Genomic DNA, 13,055 nt, shown 5'->3' on the forward strand with positions numbered 1-13,055 from the left:
AGACGAGTTACTGAATTTTTTTGTCTGACCTTTGACATTTTCATGTTGTTATCTACAGCTGTGCTTCTTAGTATTCGACAGGCGATTCGGACTTTTACGCTACAAACCCTTTCATCTATCGTCAGATTATTCAACGCGCGGCACGAATATAAATGACCGGCTATTTGTCAATAATGGAGTACGAGTAATATTTTATTTTACAAAACGATAGGAAAAATAAATACTGTAGCGACTTTGACATGAACGGTGTCATAAACAAGTCAGCATTCTACTAGCACTAAAAACAGACCTCGATTCGCCCTTGAAAGACAAGGAATGAACGGTGATTGTACAATATTCAACTACACTTCAGCTGAAACGGCATTACTGAAGTACAGTGGCAAGGAATGGGCCAAGAACGACGGGAAACACTGCCGGGCTACCCGGAAACCCCGTTTCCCCATACAGCACTTCGTATTCCAAAATGGTCACTTATTTGGTTTTGACTCGACTGTTGCTTAACTTCAGTGATAGAACGAGTGTTACGTGATATACCTATTTGTGTGCAATGAATTATAATAAAAATATAGACCCCCCCTCGAAAAGGGAGAACTAAGATGAGATGAACGAGAAGAACCCTAACTACATGACAATATGTTCGAAACCAATTAAAGAAAACCGACATTCGATTTAATCACTCATCTTTGTAATCAGTTACAAATATTTGCTTCCTTATTTCATTTAATTAAATGAATAAATTCAATTATTTTATTTAATTAAATGAATAAATTCAATTATTTCAGATGTCCGGAATTTAAGGACACCCTGGAATTGAATATACAGTAAAGAAAATTCTTAAAGCGTTTAACCAATACGAACGTATCGTTGAATACATTTATCAGATTACCCAAGAAAAGTTTTCAGTGATGCACAACCCTCTTTCCCAGTTTCAGGTTTCGCATCATATCGACCCAGACAGCAATCCTGACCAGATTGTTTCTATGAAAGTTATCAGGTACACGTGGCAACATTGCATAAAAACGTTTTCTGAAAATTACTGGACTTTCTTTTTAAAGACACATCAACGAGTATCATCCAAACGTATATTTCTGCAGAATACTAAAAAAATATCCCAAGTTTCTTATGAGTTCGCCATTCGCACTCTTTCCACCTATATTACTTTCCAGAGCTCTGATGTTTTAGCCAATTGCAGCTAACATCTCCTTCGTTATTTTCTTGAAAACACGGATCCTCGTTGTTCCAAGTATACTTTATTTTTTAGATAATGTGTAACGTTGTATGTAGAGACATTCGTGAATAAAAATTTAAACTTGGGCACAAACTTTCCATCTGAAAGAAAAGTTATTTATTTATTTATTTTTCCGTTTACCACACCAGTCGCCGACACATGTTTAACACCAGTATATTCTTTCGTTCTGACCACCACATCGGCTGGCTGCCAATACACGACACGAGACACAGTTTTCTGTCAATGCACGGCACCAGACAGCTGGCTCTCTATCCGAGGAATAAGGAGAAGAGACGTCGCGTGTTTGTCGAGGATAACTTCCCAATCACAACGCGTCATTTTCTTTTTCTTCCATTTTCTACTCCTTCCTTCCGATCTTTATATCTATATAAGCATTCGATTCCGTGACGTCACGCCAACGCCGTATCTAAAAATGCTGACATTTTAATTAGGTGGGACCAACTACAGGTGCTCCGCATAGTTACTGATCCGCAAACCCGCTACAAGTAAGTGCAAGTTTGTGTCGGACAAATACAACATGAATGCCATAACTAAAATCGTTTTGATTGAATAACTTCAGCGACTCGTTGTTGTCCGGGTGTTTTATTTTCATTTTTTTCGGTGTTTTATGTTTCCCCATCGCGTTGTTATACTAAATAGTTATTCGGCATGTTAACGGATTCATTACATTATAATGTCGTTTGTAATTAAGTTATTGTCTGACTCAAATTATTATAAACCTATCACTAATTATGTTAAGTATTTTTTTTATATTTAGTTAGAAAATTAATCGAGATAGCATTTAAAAGTTTCAACTATTTAATGCATGACAACTAGTAAAAAAATGTTTGGAACTACAAGTAACTTTCTATTCTATAATATAAATATTTCCTTCTTTCAAATTATTGAATACTAAAGAGCCGCCTGGCGTGGCTCGGTGGTGAAATGGGTATAAATTTTATATTTGAGTTAATAAAGAAACTGATGCGCGTGCAAGTATTATGGTTTACTAAACCATCCAATTCAATTCAGACAGAGGCCCCGTGTTTTGACAAGCTTCTGGGTTTGACCTTTACTCCTGATCTGAAATGGAACACGTACATGAAGTCTGTTGCCAAGGTCGCTGGAAAGATGGTGGGATCCTTCTACCGCTACTGATGCAATTCTCTATCTATATAAAAGCCAAGTACGTCCAAGGATGGAATACTGCTGCCATATCTGGGCAAAAGCTGCTAAAAACAGCCTACCCTGCCTTGACAGAGTACAAAATAGACTTCATGGCTTAGTGGGGAATGTCCTTTTCTCTACCCTGCAACCTCTCTCCCACAGAAGAGACGTTGCGAGCCTATCCTTGTTTTATCGTTATTTCCATGGCAGGTGCTCGTCTGAACTCCAATCTCTGGTCCCCCCTCACCAATCTTTCACGAAAAACACCCGTCTAGCTGAATCCATTGTGAAAAATTTCCCCCACTCTTTATCTGTGCCTAAATCAAAACGTGGATTCCATGAACAAATCTTCTTTCTTAGAACTGCACGCCTGTAGAACTCTGTTCCGTCTGCCTGCTTCCCACCTGACTACAACTTGGATGTCTTCAAGTCCAACGTTAACAAATTTCACGAAAAACACCCGTCTAGCTGAATTCACTGTGAAAAATTTCCCCCACTCTTTATCTGTGCCAAATCAAAACATGGATTCCATGAACAAAGCTTCTTTCTTAGAACTGCACGCCTGTGGAACTCTGTTCCGTCTGTCTGCTTCCCACCTGACTACAACTTGGATGTCTTCAAGTGAACCGCCTCCTTAAGTAAACACTTCATCAAATCTGCACACTAACGTAATGTACTTGCAATAACCCTTATCTCTGAGTGGCTTCCGGGCCTTGATAAGTGGTGACCACTGTGTAAGAAAAAATACTCGAGTTCAAATGAAAACCTAAAAAAATGAGTCAAGTACGATAGCTATTAGACCAGCGTGACACTTTTATATAAAAGGTCTTTTCAAACTTTCTATTCTTAACATTAGTAATCTGTAATGTGAACTATTCATGCACACGCATTCGTTAAACAGTTAATAAATGTAAAAATTCCGCTCACTCGCACATACCAATTTTTCAATTTTGATCCCTGAACGGCCCCTTTTCCACAAGGCAACGGATTAAAAAGTTTTCCACATGTCGAAATATCCTATATACCAAATTTCAAGTTTGTAGATACAAAATTTGTTGAGTATATAGGTTGAGAAGTGTCCTCACACATACTCTCACTTTTATAGATATAGAGATGTATAGCTATACGAAACTATTATTTTGCATATATTAGCACAAAATAAAAATGGATGATTACTTAAAAAAAATGAAAAGCATTTTGGTGGACTTTATTTGGCAATTAAATTAAATAAAATTAAAAACGAAATTACCCCTTTGTTTTTATTTTTTCATTTCAATATTCGATTTATATTAAATAATTAATAATTATATGTGTGATTATCGCTATTGGCGCGAGGAATAATAGAAGTTGTCATATTATTTTACCAATGCACACATTATTCATCTTCTTTTTTTTTAAATACAATCAAATCAGCGCTTTCCTTAAAAAATATAAATTGTTTTTTATTATTTAGAAAAGATAGACCCTTTTGTCGCGTTAATCAAAAATAAAACAATTCAAAGTAAATATTCTATCCGGTCCGATAACTGATTCAGTGGTATATTCTGTGGGAGATTCACTATTGAATGAAAATCATTATGTAATAATATATATTACATAATTTCATTTTGTTTGCCACTGTTTCGTATTCGAAACAATACTTACTCTATTCTGTTTAAGCAAATTGTAAATTCCAAATATGTTTAGATTGAGACTTCGTTATCTTTGTCTTGATAACAACATAAATAGAGAAGTCGGCTGGAATACGAGATGTTTTGGTTTCGATTTTAAACTGTTGCCATCATATCTTTGTATTAATAAATGCGAATAGCTGCATGATTTTAAATATATTTAAACCTATTTTACGACAAGCGAAATCAAAATATTTATTGAAAAATAAAACTTTTCTTTCTAATTTCTTATAGATATCTTTTGACAATCATTTTTTGCCGGAAATCAGATAATTTGTTATGAGGACGGAATATTCAAGTATATCAAATACAATCTGACAACGCCAGGTACTTCAGCTAGTTAATAATAAACTGTTTTCCTTGATGCGATAAAGTATATAATGTGTATTACACACGTGGCGCCTTCAATACTTTTCCAGTCATTTTTTGTACAGGAATTGAAAAATGTCGTGGATGATTGAAAATTCTATATGTTGTTGCTATACGTCTCATGAGATGACTGAGCAATTTTTATGATTTCAGGTTCAAATGAACAGCTACAGCAGGAATTGAGATACACCCTACTAAAGTCTGAATACTACAGCTAGTTGATTTAAAAAGTGCAATATGCACGTAAGGACACGTAATAAGGACGATATGCAATGAAATTCTGAAACTTTGAAAAAATGCTACAGAAACGTATGAAATGTTTCAGACTGTTTTCGGACTAGCTTGCTTGAATCGATCATCTGTTTTTGAGTGGCATAAGAGATTCAAGGAAAACAGAGAGTATGTGAGAGATGATAAGTGTGGGAGGAGTAAGGAAGGCAGAACACCAGAGTTGGTTGGCCAAATAAAGTATTTTATAGATAAGAACTGCCGTGTGTCTATAAAAAATAAGTGCACGGTTTGGTGTCAGTTTGGGAACTGTACACGCATTCGTGAAGAACTGAACATACTGAAAATTTACGCGAATGTCAATAACTTGATCTTTCTCACAGACTATTTGACCTATATGGACGTTAAGACAGTTCCCCACTCTTCCCATAGTCCAGCCCTTTTCCCTGTGACTTGATTATTCCCTAAACTCAAATGAAATCTTAAAGGCAGTCGTCATGAGACGGTTGAGGAGGTGATAGAGACTGTGACGAGGGTCATTGACACATTTACACACGAGTGCATAACTAGAGTTATATATGTGTACTATCAATAAAAGTGTCCACACGAAAAAAAAGTATGTGAATTTATTGAAGGCACTTCGTAAATTGTTATTAACTTGAGAACAGCGAATAATGGTTTGTATAAGGTTGAATGGTGGCCATTACAGTCGATTGATTGGACATGGACATCATTCTATTATGTAAAGAAGATGACCCAAGAAAACATTGACTTTTTATGGGTATCTTTCGAGACATGATATAAAACCACTTTAAGTAAGCAGCTAACAAGGACGAAATATGATTTTCACAACAAAAGGAGATTTATACTGACCTTAGTCACAAAAAGACCAAAACTGTAGAAAAACAGTCAGAAAAAAAGAAGAGTTCCACAAACTTTCAGTAATTGAAAAGAAGCTACTGGAATAATGAAACTTGAAAATAATTTTGACTTAAAAATGATATAGGCTTAAACAACAGCCATGTTATAGGCTTAAACAACAACCATGTTATAGGCTTAAACAACAACCATGTTATAGGCTTAAACAACAACCATGTTATAGGCGGTTGGGTCTGAGACCTATGGAAGTGCATTCTATAATTCTTTGAAAGAAATTATGCTCATGTAAGTTATGCTGAGCTCCATGTACATAGAGAAAGAAATGAACATTATTTACAGGTGTTGTATTATGACTATGGATATAAAATATTGAAAAGCAAAGACTGGAACTTAGTTGACTACATATTTAATTAATAAATATATTAATATTTTATTTATTTTTTTATATTACATTTTCACCCCAAATAAGGCACATTGCCACTTTGGTGCAGGGGGCTACTATCAGGGGCATCAACTACTGGGGTACTACGTAGGGATTTCGGCAGCAAGATGTCGGTTCACGTTGCACTTGAACTTCTGCAAATCAGTACAGTTGGGGAAGCAGGAACCTGGAATGGAATTCCAAAGTCTAGCGTTTCTGGGGAAGAAACTACTGGAGTAGAAAGATCTTTTACATCTAGGGATCTCTACAGTGTGTGGTGGGATTTAGCTGCCTCTCGGGTTTGTCGAGGGTGTTCACGTCGTGGGGCACAAGTGCTTGCAGTTCGTCAGAGCATTCACCTTTAAAATACTTGTAGAACAGGCAGAGGGATGCAACGTTTCGTCGATGGGAGAGGGGCTGAAGCTTAGATGCCAGTTCAGGGCCTATTAGATTTGCGACTCTCTTTTGAACCTTGTCTAGGAGCGAGAGACTAGTAGCAGAAGCACCAGCCAAAATATGACAGGAATACTCCATACATGGGCGAATGGTGACCTTATAGAGGTACAAGATACTTTCGGATGTTAGTAGTTTTCTAGCATGGGAGAGAGAGCCCAACTTCCTTGCAGCGGCCCTGGTGATGTCTTCAATTTAATTGTTCCAACTCATGTTTCCTGTGAACGTTAGGCCAAGGAGTTTGAAAGATGTACTCTCAGATAAGGAGTCGTTGGCCATTGCTATAGGTGGTAGAGAAGGTTTCTTGTAATTATTGAATGAAACTAGTTTAGTCTTGGCGGCATTCAACGTGACCATCCATTTTTGTCCATATTCCACTACAGATTGGAGGTCATCCTCTAGTGTTTCTGCCATTTCTTTAGATATGTGTTCATTTGTTTTCCTGTCGTGCTTGTTATAGAGTGTGGTGCCATCAGCATATATACCCATCCCAGAGGAAATTTCTCGGAGAGGTCATTTATGAATATCAGGAACAGTAGAGGTCCAAGGATAGACCCCTGGGGCACTCCCGCATTTATATCATCTTGTTTAGATGTACGACCGTCGAGGACAACCTGGATTTTTCTCTTATCTAAGAAGGATTTAATTATGTTAAGTATTCTACCAGTGATACCGAATGATCTAATTTTCTTGAGGAGACCCTCATGCCATACCCTGTCAAAAGCCTTAGATATATCTAGAGCTAACGCTCTGCCCTCCCCGGCTTTGTCCAGTGAATGGTTTATACGTTCAGAGATTACAGTTAGGATGTCTGCTGTGGAACGGGCTTGTCTAAATCCATATTGTTTGTCAGTCAGAAGTTTAGTATCTGTAAGGTGATGGACTAGAGCATGGTTAATTAAGGTCTCAAATATTTTGGCGAAAAGTGGGAAGAGGCTAATGGGGCGATAATTTAATGGGTCAGTTCTTTCACCAAAATCCTTGAATACTGGTACAACAGAAGCAGTTTTCCAACAGCCCGGAAAGCAAGATTCGTTAGGGCATTGTTGTAGAGTTTGGAGAGAACTGGAGTTACTTCGGCTGAGCACGTTTTCAATAGCACAGCTGGGATGAGATCGGGTCCACGTGCTTTTGACGTGTCGATGTTTTTTATGATAGCATGCACCTGAGCAGGGGTGATTTTCAGATCGTCTAGCGTGGCGTCTGTCCGCATAGGAAATTCAGGCAGGGGGTGCTTGGAAGGGTCCAGTGTGGAGTTTGAGGCAAACCGACTGGCAAGCATGTTAGCCTTCTCGGTTGCTGAGCAGACAACCTCGTGATTGTTGGTTAGTGAGGGAATTGTTGATTGCCCATTATTTACTACACTGTTATAGATTTTCCAGAAGTCACGAGTTTCTAATTTTTGTGCTTCGATGCGTTTTTTAGTTGTTTCCGTAAATTCTCTCTTAGCTGCCGCTATTTCTTTCTTAACGTTACTTCTAGCTTCTATGTACTTCTGTCTGTTTGAACTGGACTTTTGTCGGTTAAATCTGTGGTATGCATGGTGCCTTTGAGCAATGGCAGTAGCGCAAGTCGAAGTAAACCATTGGGGAGAGTGGGGCTTGCTATAAATTTTCCGCATGGGAACATGCGCTCCGATTGCAGTTTTGAACTATTCGGTGGTCTCGTTTGCGCACTGTTCAGCAGGAAAAGAAAAAATATTTCTCCATGGGGCATCTCTGATAAGATTGCTGATGGCTTCCCAGTCAGCTTTTTTATAATATCTTGTTGTTTTGAGCACTGGCTCTCCAGTTTTGGGTTTATGGCGATTTCAAACATTATCACTGCATGATCAGCGTTCCCAAGTGGGATGTCGGCATTCATTATACAATCATCGGGAACTGTGGTCAAAAACAGATCTAGAAGTGATGCATGTTATTCTTCCTGGTCATGGAAACGGGTTGGAAACGTAACAATTTGTGATAGGGAATGAGATCTAGAGAAGCTATGAGTTGTGCTGCCCGCTGCATCTGTGTAAGTAGAGAATCCAAGCTAGTTTTTCTGGTGGACATTAAAGTCACCAAATACATGTACTTGTGCGCTAGAGATTGCTATGTCTATGCTGTCAGAGACTTTGTTTATTATGGTGCAGTCTTGGGTCGAGGGAGAGCGGTAGAGAAAGTAAAAGTAGCTAATGTTGTGTTGCAAGTTTAGTCTAAAGCACATATAGTCTTGATCATCCGATTATTACGAATGTAAACCCCAAGTCCGTGCATGTGTCTGTCAGAATCCTTACGGCAGAGTGGGAGATATCCAGACATATTAAAGTGGTTAGAGGGGATGGAGGTGTGTAGGTTAGTCTCACTTAGCGCTATGATATTCGGGGTATTGGTTAGGAGAAATGCTTCAACATCAGCTAAATTAGTTCTAAGCGCACGGATATTTGTGAATGCAAGCCTCAAGTGAGGAGGCAAGTTGGATTTGTTTGACCCTAAACCTGGTTTAAGCTTATTTTTAGATTGTACTGTCGTCATATTTTTAAGAGTTTCAGTTTAGGTAAGGGGAAGCTGAGCAAGAGGTTATGCAGAGCATCAGACATGCATCACAAGTAGACCATCAGCTGACCTTTCTTCAATTAGCATTGTGGCCCCAAGAAATCCCACCGGGGATAAGTGCAGGGTCCCTTTCCATGCGCGACATGGCACTACAAACATCCCGATATTTTATAACTGTTGATGGAACAGCCGCTCTAATCGCTGCAAAAGAGTTAGGGCGCTGTACTACCAGTCGAAAACAGCAGCCAGGCACTGTCAATCCGGTACCTTCAACCCATCAGAGGAAGGTCAACCCAATCTAATTGCTCAAGCATATATGATACTCAAGCACTCTCAAGTGCCCAGTTTTAGGGGTGGAGTGTGTCGGAAGTGGGGAAACGGCGTTCATTACCCTAGACAAGAAACAATATCTACCTCTGTGTGTTTCTGTCGAATCACTGTGATTCGATCTCTGTTCCTGACTAATAGGCAAAGAAGGAGTATGGAAGCCGGGCGATAGACAGAGCCTATCTACTCCTTGAGCAGTTTAGGTTTGCAAACCGGTAATTTGTTTGAGTCACCAGCTCCAAGAAGGTTGTCATCCAAGACTGAAGAAGCCTCCTGAAACTAAACCCAAGAGGCCTCCCCTTGGGTTTAGTTTCAGAGTTTACCTTCTCCTAGACGGATGATCTGGGAAGATCTACTGGATCCGTCAACACTGAGGGGGTTCGCTCCGCGCCTGGGTTCTAATCCAGATATTTCTGCGACCCCGCGTGGTTAGTTTGTAAAGGTTATATATCTGCTGAATAGTTACACTCCTCAAAGTGATTTAGGGCATTTCTATTTCATTGTTACTGGATAAAGGGGGTGAGTAGAGCTCATGCAGTGTAAGCAAATAAGATTGTAAGAAGGCTTGTTAGGAGATAATGTGGTTTGAGGCTTTCCCTTTTTATTTTTTTAATTTTATTTATCTTAGCTTAGGTCTAGGATAACGTTACAGTTTAGTAGGCATTAAGTATGTATTAAGAATTGAACTACGAGTTGTGCCCAAACTATATTTTAGATGACAGGAGGGTTGAGGTGTGAGTGCCATATAGTACGGATAAAACAGTAAGTTTTGAGTCATGTGTAATTAGGTAAATAGATATATGGGCAGGTTTTTAGTAGATGCGAATAAAGTTGAAGTTGTAGGTATAAAGTGTGTTTCTATTATTGGGGAAGATAATTTCAGCTTTCAAGTAAGAGTCGTGGACATTTAGCATAACAAGGAGTATCGGTTCAGTTTCGTATTAATTGTTGCAAAACTAGAAGACAGTTATTTAATGCAGATCGCTTTGCTTCCGAGTACATACTTTGCTGTTAAATACCTAACTGGATAGGAATTAACTCTAATGCATTTCTAAGAGGTAGAAATGTATAGATGTTTACTGATTACTAAGCAATTAGCATGTGAGGATTAGGGGCTGGAAGTTGAAAATTCCACTACAAATGCTGTGCAATATAGGAGTTAAGTGGCGGCTTGGTGGGAAGGAGCAGAGTGTTAGCGTTCAAGAGACAGGCATTATTTACTTACAAATAACAGTAGATCTCCATTAGGATCTAGAGTTTCAGGTAAGGTTTAGTTTGAAGACAAAAAAGAAGAATTTATTTTTTTTTTATTTTTGGCATGCAGGTTAGACAGAGGTAGTCGTCATCGAGGTAAAATGTATATTGAGATTTCGTAGCTATCCGTTAGGTGTTTTTTTTTCAGTTATAAGAAGAACATGGTGATTCGGAATTCCTATTCTGTATTTATAGGCAGACATTAAGGCCAGGCACAGAGCAGTGCATCTACTCAAAAAATAGCCCTAGTGTTATGTAATGGATGGCTGGAACCATCCGAGACATAACTGAAAAGAAAAAACTTCTTTAAAACAAGATAATAAAAGATTTAAAAGGTGGGCATCGAATAATCGATTGTCCACCAGTTGAAACGAAAAAGTGATTACGTCGTAAAGAGAGAAATCGGACGACGATTTTTTTGTTTACAAAACAAGGAAACGTGACATACCTTGTAACTTTGGAATGTATATAAAGTTAGCATGAGAGATGAATTCATGTGTATCAATAAAGTCAATAGTCGGTCAGCTGAAGAGAAATCGGTCACGATGGCTCTAGGTCAAGAGGCGGCGCAAAATTGTCAAAACGTGACCAACAGACGCGTGTTCTATTATCGATCGACAGATAGCGTGGAGTGGAAAAAAAACAAGCGAAAAACATGCTAATATAAGAGGTGATTTTTGGAGTCCAGCAGCAGAGGCAGAGAAGAAGAAGAGAGAGAAGCAGAAGAGACAGGAGAAGAGAGAGCCGCCGATAGGAAACGTGCGTTGTAGAGAGCATAACGTTTCCACACACCCCTCTCCATCACTGAAATGAACAGTAAGCCACACTGTTAAATTTTGAACTATCAAAAATCTCTATGTAAAATGAGAAAATAATTTCAAAACAAAATATATTTTCATATAAAAAGCTAGCGTGTCTTACGTCTTGATTTGGTATGCTGAGTTACGTCTGATCTTTGTGTTCATGTTAATTCTCTTTTAGTCGGAATCGTTATTTTGACAAACGGTTGACAGCTGAATAAAGCCGAGAGAGAAAAAAGGCACAGTCAAGGGGGAAATAAGTCTGCCGTCTTAGCCGTTACCATAACAACCAGAAAACTAAACAACATAGACGATCAATAAAAGACGGCTACTTGGTTTTGTTGCAGCGGGGAACCAACTAACAACGACCGTTCCCAACCTAGGGGTCCTGGCGCTATATAACAAAACCTATTTGGTGGCGTGAACCAGTTTTGCATCAGCGATGCAAAAACCGAACCTGAGGTATATATAATAAAAACTAATTGTTGCCCTACGACCGGTTCAATTGTTGTTATATATCTTGTTATAATGATTCCAGGTTCAAATAAACAGCTACAGTAGGAATTGTAATATCCCTTACTAAACCTGATTGTCACAGCTGGTTAATTTTAAAACTGCAATTTGAATGTGAGGACACTTTAGAAAAACGATATACAATAAAATAATGTTTTAAACGTAGAAAAATTTGCTACAGAAACGTATGCAGTGCTTTGAACTGCTTTGGATCATCTTGCATGAACTGAGCATCATTTTTAAGTAGCATAAGGGAGTAAAAGACGCCTGACCTTTTGTGAGGGATGATAAGATGTGTGGAAGGAGAAAGTAAGTCAGTAAACAAGATTTGTTTGCCAAATAAGGAATCTCCTAGTTAAGGATTATCATGTGTAGATACAGACAATAAGTGCACAGTTTCATGTCAGTTTGGGAACTGTACTGATTAGGAACTGTACTGATTAGGAACTGTACTGATTGGGAACTGTACTGATTGGGAACTGTACTGATTGGGAACTGTACTGATTAGGAACTGTACTGATTGGGAACTGTACTGATTGGGAACTGTACTGATTGGGAACTGTACTGATTAGGAACTGTACTGATTGGGAACTGTACTGATTACGATCTGTACTGATTGAGAACTGTACTGATTAGGAACTGTACTGATTGGGAACTGTACTGATTGGGAACTGTACTGATTAGGAACTGTACTGATTGGGAACTGTACTGATTAGGAACTGTACTGATTGGGAACTGTACTGATTAGGAACTGTACTGATTGGGAACTGTACTGATTGGGAACTGTACTGATTGGGAACTGTACTGATTGGGAACTTTACTGATTAGGAACTGTACTGATTGGGAACTGTACTGATTAGGAACTGTACTGATTGGGAACTGTACTGATTGAGAACTGTACTGATTGAGAACTGTACTGATTGGGAACTGTACTGATTAGGAACTGTACTGATTGGGAACTGTACGGATTGGGAACTGTACTGATTGGGAACTGTACGGATTGGGAACTGTACTGATTGGGAACTGTACTGATTGGGAACTGTACTGATTGGGAACTGTACTGATTGGGAACTGTACTGATTAGGAACTGTACTGATTGGGAACTGTACTGATTAGGAACTGTACTGATTGAGAACTGTACTGATTAGGAACTGTACTGATTGGGAACTGTACTGATTGGGAACTGTACTGATTAGGAACTGTACTGATTGG

Source organism: Euprymna scolopes, chromosome 8 (assembly GCF_053919585.1).
Source record: "Euprymna scolopes isolate OS-2025 chromosome 8, ASM5391958v1, whole genome shotgun sequence".
Classification (NCBI taxonomy): Eukaryota; Metazoa; Mollusca; class Cephalopoda; order Sepiida; family Sepiolidae; genus Euprymna; species Euprymna scolopes.